Here is a 12842-nt window from a genome sequence, read left to right as displayed (position 1 = left end):
ATTCAATTCATTCTATAGTTGTTCATTTTGTATCTTCAAAGTAGAGATCTCAATATCTTTCATATTGAGTTCATGATGAAGGTTCATCATTTGGGCAAATGTATCCATCTGCATATTTGAGATCCTTGTTAATTTAGTACATTTTTCTTCAACCCTATTTGCAAGATTTCTTTTGTTATTTTCTATCATCACTCTATCCTCAACTACTCTTTTTTTTTGTTTAGTGATTTCACATATCATTACGACCTGTGATTCATGTTCCATCTTGAGAGATCTTATCTCCTATGGTTGAACTTTATTTTTCTCCATCAGTTCTGCTATTGTTGCATCAAACTCTTTAGTGTCTCCATTGGCACATAGTTTTGTGGTACCAATCTCCTTATAGTTTATATCATTTTCAGCTATGGCTATATCCTTCCTTCTCTTCAAGGATTTTCTCAATTCTTCCCTTGCTTCCTCTACTCTGTGTAGAGCCAGTTGCACATCAATCACTTGATTTTCAATAATCTTACCAAGTTTGAAGACTTCAATCTTTAGATCTTTTTCTTCAAGTTGTTAGACTTCTTTTTGTGAGAACTAGTTTCTTTGATACCAATTGTTGGAATATTCAAATGGGAAGAATGCTTCTAAGAGAGGGGGTGAATCAGAAGTAATGCATTTAAAATCGCTAAACTAAAAGTAGATTGCATACATAAAAACCTATCAAACAATCATGAGAAACACATAAGAATCACCACATAACACTTGAGATTTTTGTAACCTAGAAACCCTCTAGGAATAAGAAGGTAAAATTGGGGTGGGGATGATACCCACAAAATTTGTTGCAGCATTAAGGTTTTAACCACTTCTAATGGTCTACCCTATTAAAGGCCTACCCTGTTAAAGGCTTTACACTATATCAATAGTGACCTGGTTAGAGGATTTACAAACACTTTACATGAAGTGTCACCCTGTTAAAGGATTTAATCACCTATTTAAAGGATATATGAAATAGTTGTTAAGCTAACCTATTACCATAGGATTTTCATTCTAATACAATTGCTAGAAATTATTAGGTACAATAAACCTGAAGACTACTCGGCACATGAAGATCACTCAGCACCTGAAGTCTTTCCTAACTCAGCTTTTGTTGTGGCTCAACATACATGGTGTACTCGACTCCAATATAGAAAGTAGTTAAGTGTATTGGCACTCAAGTGTCAAAAACCATTATGAGGTTAACAATCCACTAGATATAAATCTATCTCTTCCATTGTCTATTTCAAGATCTTATCAACAACCTAAACATTAGTCCCATTAACCTTGCAATAAGTGTTGTCGGGGAAAAAAAGATTGAGTTTCATGTTTTATATCAACTAGAATCCAATTACTTTCCAACATGGCTAAACTAATGATTAGATTATTATTGATAAACTTCATGTTACTTTGTGATGTTACCATCATCTTTCACAATTGTAAGATTGACTTCCTAGCTCCTTTTAAATTCCATTGGATGGACCAAAATTGGCTTGCAAGGAGACAAAAAGTTGAGATGATTATGCTGACCATCTCTTTAAAAAAAAACTTATAAACTTGGTAAATTTTCACAAGGTACCTCTTGACCTTGGTTGCACCATTCACGGTGACAAAAGAAGGGATAATTTTCTTGATCATTACTTTGACATGGTTCCAAGAAAAGTCAAGATAAGACCTTTACTTAAATATGTTATCTACTACTAAGAAGCTATGAAAGGAATTCACAATAGCTTAGAAGTCCTTAAAGTTTTAGCATTCCAAGGAGAGAATTAAGAGGCATGTTCAAGTAGGAGGAACTACACCTATATCCTTTTGAGAATTAAAATTGGGTTTCCACATGAATAGAGAAAGGATATAATGACAGTTACTCCAATGGGTCCAACCTCCTATAGGTATATAATTTTTTTTCCCTTATTAATAAAATTAAAACGGAAAAAGCTATTAGAGATGCAATTGATCATCACACTATGCATGATATTCCATTGAGAAGAAACCTATTTCATTAACCAGTTAATAGAATGTAGAAGGATGTGGACTTATCCACTAGATATAAATCTATCTCTTCCATTGTCTATTTTAGGATCTTATCAAGAACCTAAACATTAGTCCCATTAACCTTCTAATAAGTGTTGCAGAGGAAAAAAAGATTGAGTTGCATGTTTTATATGAACTAGAATCCAATTACTTTGCAATATAGATAAACTAATGATTAGATTATTATCGGTAAACTTCATGTTACTTTGTGAAGTTACCATCATCTTTCACAATTGTAAGATTGACTTTCTAGCTTTCCTTAAATTCCATTGGATAGACCAAAATTGCCTTGCAACAAGAGAAAAAGATGAGACGATTATGCTGACCATCACTTTAACAAAGATCTTAAAAACTTGGTAAATTTTTTACCATTTTCAAAGGATGTGAACTTATCCACTAGATATAAATCTATCTCTTCCATTGTCTATTTCAAGATCTTATCAACAACCTAAACATTAGTCCCATTAACCTTGTAATAAGTGTTGTAGGGGAAAAAAAGATTGAGTTGCATGTTTTATATTAACTAGAATTGAATTAATTTCCAACATATATAAACTAATGAATATATTACTATTGATAAACTTTATGTTACTTTGTGAAGTTAATATCATCTTTCACAATTGTAAGATTGACGTCCTAGCTTTCCTTAAATTCCATTAGATAGACCAAAATTGGCTTGCAACAAGACAAAAAGATGAGACGATTATGTTGACCATCAATTTAACAAAGATCTTATAAACTTGGAAAACAATTTACCTTTTCCAAGCTATCTAATCTATAGCTAAGAGAATATGAAATAAATCTAGAACATCTTGAAGAAATATCCACAAAACTTAAGAACTCCAAGTGAAGATATGGACTAAAAATCCTAGTAGGAGAAACTTCTACCAACCTTTTTAGCATCAAAATTTGGTTTCCATTTAAAAAGAGAGATGATATTTTTAGAGTTACTACCATAGGGAAAAGGAGACACCATAAAGACATAAGGTACATATTCAATTTAGTAAGAAAAATGAAATAAAACTAAGTTCTCTTAGATATGTTATTGGTCCTTAAAACTACATTAAGAATAAAAACATTTCATTAACTAATCAATAAAAGGTACATGAAGCCTAAACTATAGTCCCATGAACTTTCTAGGAAGTATCCTAGAGGTAATATGGGTTATTTTCCCATTTTGTATTGGTTGACACCCAATAGCTTGTCCATATAAATGTATGGTGCTTATTTCATAAGAAATGAGTCTAAGTGAATGGAAGGTCAACCAAGAAGATGACGATGACCTTCCTATCCTAAAATAATGAAAAAATCCACATCTTGGTTCCCTTAACCAAGACTTGCAGTGAGATCAATTACATAGGAAGGAAGGCACGTGGGATGAATAAGCCCTCTTAGGATTTTCGCCCATATATACCATCAATGTTTTTATATATGACTACAAATAAACAAGATGAAAAATGAACACTAGTAGAGTGCACTAACTATAAAGGATAGAAGAAGGAGAACTATCTTATTTTATTGATATTCACATCATACATTTTTTTTAAAAATGTTTAAAAGAACAAGAAGATAAAATATACATAAATATAAAATTTCATTGATATTTCTATTAAAAATGTAGAACACTTAATTTCTATAGTGCTACTTATATATTTTTTTCTATTATTAATCATATCAAAATTATTTAAATGTATTCTATCTTCTTGAGTGTCTTTACCATAGACCCATTCTCTCAATGATCAATAGATTTTATTTGAACTAAAAATTAAAACTATATAATAAATTTTAGGATACATTTATGATAGAAGGTGTGTGTGATTGTAATCAAATTCTCACATTAATTATATGGAGGAAGTGACTAAAAATAGATAGTGAAAGGAGTAAACAATATAAAATATCTTGTCTTATTTTCTTAGTTTGACTATCAATTAAAATAGATTAGTAATGGATGTAGATTTTAAGGTTTGACTCTATGCCAACTCTTAAGTAGCACCTTCAACACTACAAGAGAGATGCACATGCATCTTGTTCTCATATAATAGGGATGCATTTTTCATAGAGATTGACGAGTACATTAAATATGAGGACTTTCTAAATGTTTGTACACCTTCTGTGATAATTCACTTAATTTAGTGGTCTCGAATGCACATGGAACATTGGATCTGAGACAATGTGTCTTGATCTCATTTGGTGAAATAGGTTCCTTAGAGACCAATGGGAATATGGAATGTGAGTAGTTTTTCAAATATTTGTACACCTTGTATGATAATTAACACAATTTAGCACTTGGTCTCCAATGGACATGGAGCATTGGAGTTGTGACAATGTGCCTTGATCTCATATGGTGAATTAACTTCCTTGGAGATTAGAAGGGACATGGAACATGAGTAATTTTTCAAATGTTTATTTCTCTTGTCACAATGTTTATGTCTTGATAATAGAACTCCTATTTCGATGTCACAATTTCTCTTATCCATGCTTAATACTAATTTATTCCCCCTTGTTTGGACTATAATAAACATTTAATAAATTATATTATTACTTGAATGAGGGATTTGAACCAAATCGTTGGGCAAAGGTTGTCTCTTACTAGAAATCATCTTCTATAATCCTTTCTATAAGGTAATAAAGCCAAACCAAACTGCCTTATCATTGTCTCTTTGATCTCTAATATATTTGATTTGAATTATGTAGGAAAATACAAAAAACATTATTCCCATTGATAATTGTTTCCTTAATTATTTAAAATATATATATATATATTTTAATGCTTATCATCATAGAGAAAAAACTAATTAAATCCCATAAAATATTTTTAGCAAGGGAGGTAGAAATGTATTTCATAGGGTGTTTGCAAAGAACATCAGTATCATAGAATACTCCAATTTCAAGTATGTGTATCAATTATTTAAAATTATTTAGAAAGAACAACTTTGAGATGTAAACGCTAAGGGTATAACAACCATTTATTTGTATGTGTTGTCTCCCTCATAAATTTGATTACAAAGAAGTAACACAACCTATTTAGGTAACTACCTTATCTTGGCCCAAAACTACTCTAGCTCAATTTATTGAAAGAATTAAGGTTGAAGGTTATTTTTTCATGTGATTGACATTTAGATACATAAATAGAGGTTGATTAGGGGTTAGAATATTAGGGTTGTGTGAGATGAGCATCTATATAACCTAGGCCATTGTTGGACATAGTGGTAGAGAAGCCTGTGTAAAGAAGCCTAGGTGAACTGCACTGTTCAACTATTCATCACTTTTGGCCTTGCATCTTTCCATTATAATTAGACCTACTACTTTGGAAATAGTGTTGGACATGAAATGCTTTGATATCTAAAACCCAATGAGAAAAAAACATTACAATACTAGTATCAATGTTTACAAATTGTAAACCAAGAAAGAATAAGAAAAATACATCTTGTAGAAGAGATTGGATATCTTGGGTAGATTTTTACTAAAATTTTGTTTCTCCACTAATAATTTCAAGAACAAGCACTTTGAAACTACAAAATTTATTCTTTTATGGTGTAATGTTAATACACGTAACCCCTAGGAATGTGCTCAAATATTGAATATTTAATTTTGAGCTATCCTTATAATTGTATCTAATGTAATTGTGGTAATAGTAATGGGAAATTAATAGTACATATTCAAACTCCTCATTTGTCTCTAGGCACTACTAAAAAGTGGTGATGTTGCACTATAATAAATATAAGGGACATTTTAGTAATGGCTCAAGTTGAATCTTAATAATATAGTTCAATCTTATGCAAATCAATCAAAAAGGATCATCCATACATAGCATTATATCACATGAAAATATGCTAGTATAGGATTTGGATGATGGTTTCCATTTAGTTTTCATTTTTGGTACCTATTATTAGAGCATAAACATCCATTACTTTACCTATTATTGTTGAGAAGTTTTCTAGATTCCTATCATATAGTGACTTCCATCCCCTAAATGATATAAAATGTGAATTTATTCTCATTATAAATTCTTTAGTTGTGACATTCTTGTACTTCAAACTTTTTGAGCCTAGTCAAGTTTTGACAATGCTAGGGAAACTATTGTTCATGCCATTGACCCAGCACGATATATTCAAGAGTCATTTAGCGTCTGCAAAAATACAAAATGTACTTGAAATTGAATAAGAAGTTAAACAATAATGTTCATAAGTTAGGATACCCAATAAGAAAATATGTCTTGGGATTTTTTCTTTGGATATACTTATAGAGTTCCTACAATTCTTGTGGTTCCATGAGTTTGATCTTTAGTAAAATTCCTTAACAAACCAAAATCTATAATCTTGGGTTCAAAATTCTCATGTAACAAGATATTTATTTCTTTTATGTCTATGTATAATACAAATTTTAGATTCATGGTGAAGATATGTTGATCATATTGCTTCTCCTTCAATAATATCAAATCTCTTTTCCTAGTTTAGAACATTTTTGGAGATTGGATTTTCTTCAAAAAGAAATGCATCCCACAAAAATAAGCACAATGATGGGGAATTATAATAAATTGTGTTTTGATTAAAGTTTCAAATTTTGTGGAGAAAATTGGAAACTGAATAGATGGTAGTTGAGACTCTTTTTCAGTAGGTATCCATAAACCAAGATCCTTTCTTAATCCTTGATGCTACATCCAAAGAATTTTACCAGATTCTTGTACTTGAACATTACTTATCATGTTTATTTCAATGAAAGATTCCTTCACACGAAATTTTTTATTGAAGAATAAAATCCTCTTTATGACAATTTCCTCGTTGCTAAATAAAACCCCTTGTATTAAGATAGATATATCTAGTGATCCTATTAATATAAGCATGTTCATGAATATATAGATATTATCTATAAATATCACCTTGTATACTTAAAAGAAGTCCCCTAACCAAGTTTCCTTCTTTATTGAAATTTCTTAAGCCATTTTGTAAAGTTTTGAATTTTATCTCACTCTCAACTAGAGTATAGCTGCATGAGTTGCATCGGAGATGTCATCATCTTCATCATTAAAAAAAAATCTATGGATTAGGATTTTAGCATGTATCAAGATCTCTATTTAGTTATTGGAGTATTAGATAGCAGCCAAAAGAAAGGGGGGTTGGCCCCAAAGTAATGAAAGGCTAAAAGACTAGCCAGAGGTTATCTCCCACTTATCTAACTGATACTAGTTTAATACTTCAAAAAACAAATAAAGACCAGCTCCAAAATAGAGCAATCCTTACCATCTATTACTAACCACCTAATAAAATAGAAAAACATACTAGCAACAAGGGGATATATTGCTACTAATAGCCTAGTACTTAATAAAATACATATATTTAAAAAACCCATAATGCACCAAATTTAAAGAGTGATCCTAAACATAAAAACCATAAAAACAAAAACAGGGTTAGTTGCCTACATTCTTTCCTCATTCCTCATTCTTCTTCTCCTCAGGCTCTTCTATATTTAAGTTCACCCCCTCCTTGTTGATAGATTTGTCCAAGAGTGCCTTCAACCAATCCTCCATGAGGAAGCCATAAATGGAGTACGTAGTTTTTCTCTTTTTAACCAAATCCATCTCATCCTTATTCACCTACAGGAAATAGAGAGTAGTGGCATTCAAGTGCATGACCTTCATGGAGAATTCAACTAAGGTGTTTAATTTTTGGTGAATTCCAATGTGGTTATCGACCATCTCCCTCATCAAATTCTCTATCCTCTCGAGTCAAGCCTTTCTTTGGCTTTGGTCATGGCTATGTTTCCATTTTCTCACCCCGCCTTTTGGAGTACCTTTCATGGGGGAGATGATGTCCTCCCCCTAGTTCTAGTTGGGGACAAGATGGCTTCAGGTGTATCTAAAATGTGTGAGGGACTAGGTGGGCTAGAGACAGGCTTCTTTCTAGTGTCCTAGTGTAGCCTCTTCCTCTTGATGGGCTTTTTATCACTCTCACTAGACTCAAATCTAAAGTCCTATTTAGAGGGGGACTTGAATTTCTCCATTTGGGGTCATTTAATAGCTCTCCGAGAAGTTTTCTTACTTCTCATGTTCATATCTAACTCAATGAGGCTTATTTTTACAACAAATGAAAGGATTTTTTTGACTAGGGTCCATGCAGATTTGGGGAGTGATAATAGCTAGTAGGTTGACCAAAAGTGATAGGTTTAAGGAAAGGTGGTGTTTGTAAAGTTTGTGCATGAAACCTTGGTGAATGATATAAAACGGTTTGCCTTCCTCTTTCTTTTTCCTAGCCTTAAAGACATAGTCTTCCATGGAATATAGAATAAGTTATAGAAAAGAAATCAAATCAAGGTTCTTGAAATTGTTGAGAATGGGGAAATTGTAGTACTATAGTACCTGAAACTAATCTTCAAGGGTAATATACCTCATAATGGTGTAGCAAATCACATCCTAGGACTTTGAAAGATCCTTTGTGAAAAACCCACCACACATGCGAATTGAATCCTAATTAAATTTTAAAAATGTCCTCATACTAGTTCCATTTTTCACCTTGGCCTACTTGCATCAACTTATACCCTCTAGGGAAAACCCTTTGACCCTAGCAATAATCTCTTGTGTGATTTCAAACACCATCCCATTAATGTTGACTTTTTTGTCATTCCAAGAGTTGAGGAATTACATCAAGATGTGCTCATCATGTTCTTACATTCCTTCCATGAATGGTAATAATCCTCCTTCCTAGAGATAAACCACCATAGCTTTACTCGTTTGAATGGTAGCCTCAACCACCATTGGTTCATTGTAATCACTGTCACCCATTTCTTCACCCAACTCAACCACCAATTTATCAAATTCTTTTGACATCTCCTTATTATTGATTGAATTTTGGTAGTTGCAATAGGTTAAATAAATCATACCCAAGTTTAAATTGTTAAGGCAGAAAAAACCCATCATAAGATTGCAAGGTTTCCCAAAAATTGAAAATCTGTATCTTTCCTTCTGAAATTAACTATTGCAAATAGTAGTTTGAGTAAGTTTTGATTAAAGTGTCCTTGTCATCCATCTTTGTTTGTTTTTTTATATCTAGAAAAATCCACACCACTCATTCTTTTCTAGAAATAATTAAGCCTCATGGTGAGAAGATCACAAAATAAAATTTTCAAGCAATCTTGCCAAAATTTATTTCTATGAAAGTAAATCCACTGGCCTTGCTACCCATGTGGATTAATAAAGATGTGCCATCTTTTGTAATGATTCATATAGTTTTATGAGAAGTATGCTCATGTTCCATCATCACTTCAGTTGATGGTGGAGTTTGGCTAACATTCTCCCATTCTATTATTTGCATGACATTATGGCCAAATTTCATGGCCAAGTCATCTACCACTCCATTTCCTTCATGGTAAATGTGGTCCACGTAGATCTCTTGACACCACTCCATCAACTTGTAAATTTTGTCAATTATCATCTTTACCTTCTAGCTACTTTGACCCTCTCCTATAACTACTTTAATAATTAAAATTGAATCATCATCAATTCCTAATTTGTTAATTCCTCTAGCTCTCATAATTCTCATTCCCCATAGAAGAGCCAAGGCTTCCACTTTGTTGTTCGAACCCCCTTTGTAGTTTCCAATATAAGAAACCATGAGCTTCACCATACTATTTTAGAAGAAACCCCTGACTATAGTACTTCTAGCAATGGTCAACCCATCAAAGTTAAGTTTTATCCACATTTTAGGGGGGTGCCATGTTGTTCTACACCTAGCCATAGCTTTGGAGTTATCAAATTGTGCCACCATTAGGTCTAAGTCCCAAGCAGACACCCACTTCATATCAAGTCTTCCCAGTTCATGCAGTGGGCCACTTCCATTGTCAAATCCCACTACATTCCATTAGGATCCAAGTAACCTGCTAGATCACTATCAAACTAGTAGTGGCTTTCTCCTTGAAGATTCTAGAAGAACTATTATTTTGATTCTTCTAGATTTTCTATGAGATGTACCGAGGGGCTTATTCTCTATAGTTTTTTAAGATATGAGTGATAAAACATCTCATCCTAGTGAACAAATTGATGTAAGTTCATATTAGCACACCACTAGACCTCTCACAATGTAAACACCCCCCTCCAAACACCTGATACAAAAGGGTAGTGGATGAGAATGTGTGGGATAGATTCCACTTCTTGGTAACATAAAATATAGCAGTTTTCTAGCCAGCACCCTCTCCTTTTTAGATTATCAATTTTAAGTATATTCATGTGAAAGGTCGTCCACTAAAATAAATTTATCTTTGGTGGTATTCATCGGTGCCAGACCTTCCTCTAATCACCTGGTGCCACATCTCCCCTTAGATGAAAAAGATAAGCTAATTTCACTATGAAGTCACCTAAGGGGGTAACTCTCTAACCAAAGAGTCATCATCAAGGGTGGAGGGAATCCTAGAATAAGTACTAGAGAATACTTTGTAGTTCCAGGTCTAGGACCAATTCAATAAACTCCTAATTTTGAGTTCTTTTCCGTTGACGATCAGAGGTTATATAGATTCGAGTTAAAGTACCATTATGTCTAGTACAAGCCAAATGTAAGGGTTGGGACCTAGTGTGCATGAGTGGGTCATCTTGGAATGATTGGTCTTCCTAGAAGTGAATGTTGTTTCTATCCCCCATAATCTAGTGAGAACCCATCTCTGAAAAATTCTAGGTGTGCACCACATTGTTCCAAATTTTAAAACCCCAAGGGAGAGCATGGTTCCATAATAAGTGATGGAATGGCCCCGCTCCAAGATACTTAGCCTTTAAAAAGTTGCACCAACTATGCAGGGAGTTCATCAATCTCAAGAAGACCTTAGTTAGGAAGGCCTTATTCATATGTCCTACACTCCTTATATTAAAATGTACATGTGCCTTAGGTCAACAAACTTTTTCCTAGCTCACCAAGCTCATCCTAGACTTCTCTTCAAAACTTGACCATAAGAAATTTCATTGTATTTTTTTAAGAAACTCTCTATATCTACCCAAGAGTTGAAAGATAGAGATAAAATACACCAAAATACCATGCAAAGAGGCTGAGAGAAGTTAGAGTTTCCCTACACTACTCAAGATCTTTCCTTTCCATTATGCCATCTTTCTTTGATAGAGTTCTACTAGATCATTCTAGTACTAATTAGAGACTTCTTTCATTGTGAGTAGGAGGAAAAGATAGGCATCTAAAAGACTTGCTTCCTAACATTCCAGTATTCTGGTCACCTTTTCTCTTAGACTAGTGTCCATGTTGAAAAAATGCACTCTTCTTTTCTGATAGTTTATGCATTGCCCTAAAACCATCTCACACTAATTTAGAATTGCTTTCTACTTTTTGGTTTCATGGATTGAAGAGATGTCAAATAAGAAGGTGTCATCAGCAAATTGTTGGATAATCTATGGTGAGCACAGGGACATAGGTTTCATACCTTTTACTCTGCTAGAGTTAGGCATGGCCACTAAAGTTTTTCTCAGCACCTCCACCACAATGATTAATAGGTAAGGTGATCAAAGGTCACCTTTTTGTAGATCTTGGGAGGAAGAAAATAATCTACCAAGGACCCCATTAATAAGAACCAAAAATGTGATAGTGTTCACAACATTGTTGATAATTCTAATAACATTCTCATTGAAGCCTAAATTATTCAAGATAGGAAATATAAATTCCCACTTGACCTTATCACAAGCCTTGGAAATATCAAGTTTAAGGGCCATACCTAGGTTCTTGATCCTTTATATAGAGTGAATTGCCTCATGTGTGGCTATAAACACATCAAGAATCTATTGTCCTAACACAAAATCATTTTGATGTGGTCCTATAAACCTATGAAGTAGGGGTTTGATGTGGTTAACCATAATTTTGTAGAGAATTTTATAGATCATGTTGCAAATACTAAATGGTATAACATATTCCAAGCATCTATTTATCCTTCTTAGGAAATAGAAATTTGAATGTCTGGTTAAGTTCCTTCAACATCTTTCAATTTCTAGTGAATTCATTAGTTGTGTGAACGACATCATACTTAACAATATCCCAAAATTCCTTGAAAAAGGTTGGAGGAAACCCATTAGGTCTTGGGGCTTTGTATTGATTCATACTAAAATAATGTTATTCTTAACTCTTCCTCATTGACCTTACTAGTCATGGCCTCATTCATCTGGCTATTCACCACTATATAAAACAACCTTAAAATATTATTTTGTATGTTACTACTAACCTAAAAAATTGGAGGGTTGTGGATTTATTGGAAATAGTTATTGGTCTTATCTTCTATCTCCTCTACTTTCATTATCTCCTAAACATTATTGTCAATGAATAGGTTTATGGTGTTCCTTTTTTTTTCTCCTTCACACCGATCTATTTAAGAAGGTTGTATTTTAGTCACCCTTGTTTGACCACTAAACCCTAGATCTTTTCTTCCAAAAGATTTCCTCCCAATTCAAGAGGGTCTTCCACTTATCCTGACACTCCCTCTTGTATTGCTATTGTTCAATGTTAGAATTATCTTGTGCCAAATGATTTTGAAGAGATTCCAACTTCTTTTTAATAATATTATTTTCCTTGGAAATGTTTCCAAATGAAGATATGCTCGGTCTTCTAACCTCTTTGTAGACTCTTTCAAGTTTTTTAGCAATACAAAACATAGTCTTTCCTTCAACCAGACTATTCCACCATTACAGATTTCATTGCCTAAACTTTGGGTGTCAGTGCCATATGAGTTCATACCTAAAGGGCCTTCATTTGGTAATTTGACTCTACATTCATAAAAAAACTAGCATAGAGTGGTTTGAAATGTTCCTTGGATTTTCCTTT

Source organism: Cupressus sempervirens, chromosome 9, assembly GCF_028749045.1.
Source record: "Cupressus sempervirens isolate cs-2001-9-10 chromosome 9, ASM2874904v1, whole genome shotgun sequence".
Taxonomy (NCBI): Eukaryota; Viridiplantae; Streptophyta; class Pinopsida; order Cupressales; family Cupressaceae; genus Cupressus; species Cupressus sempervirens.
This window is presented reverse-complemented; position numbering follows the sequence as displayed.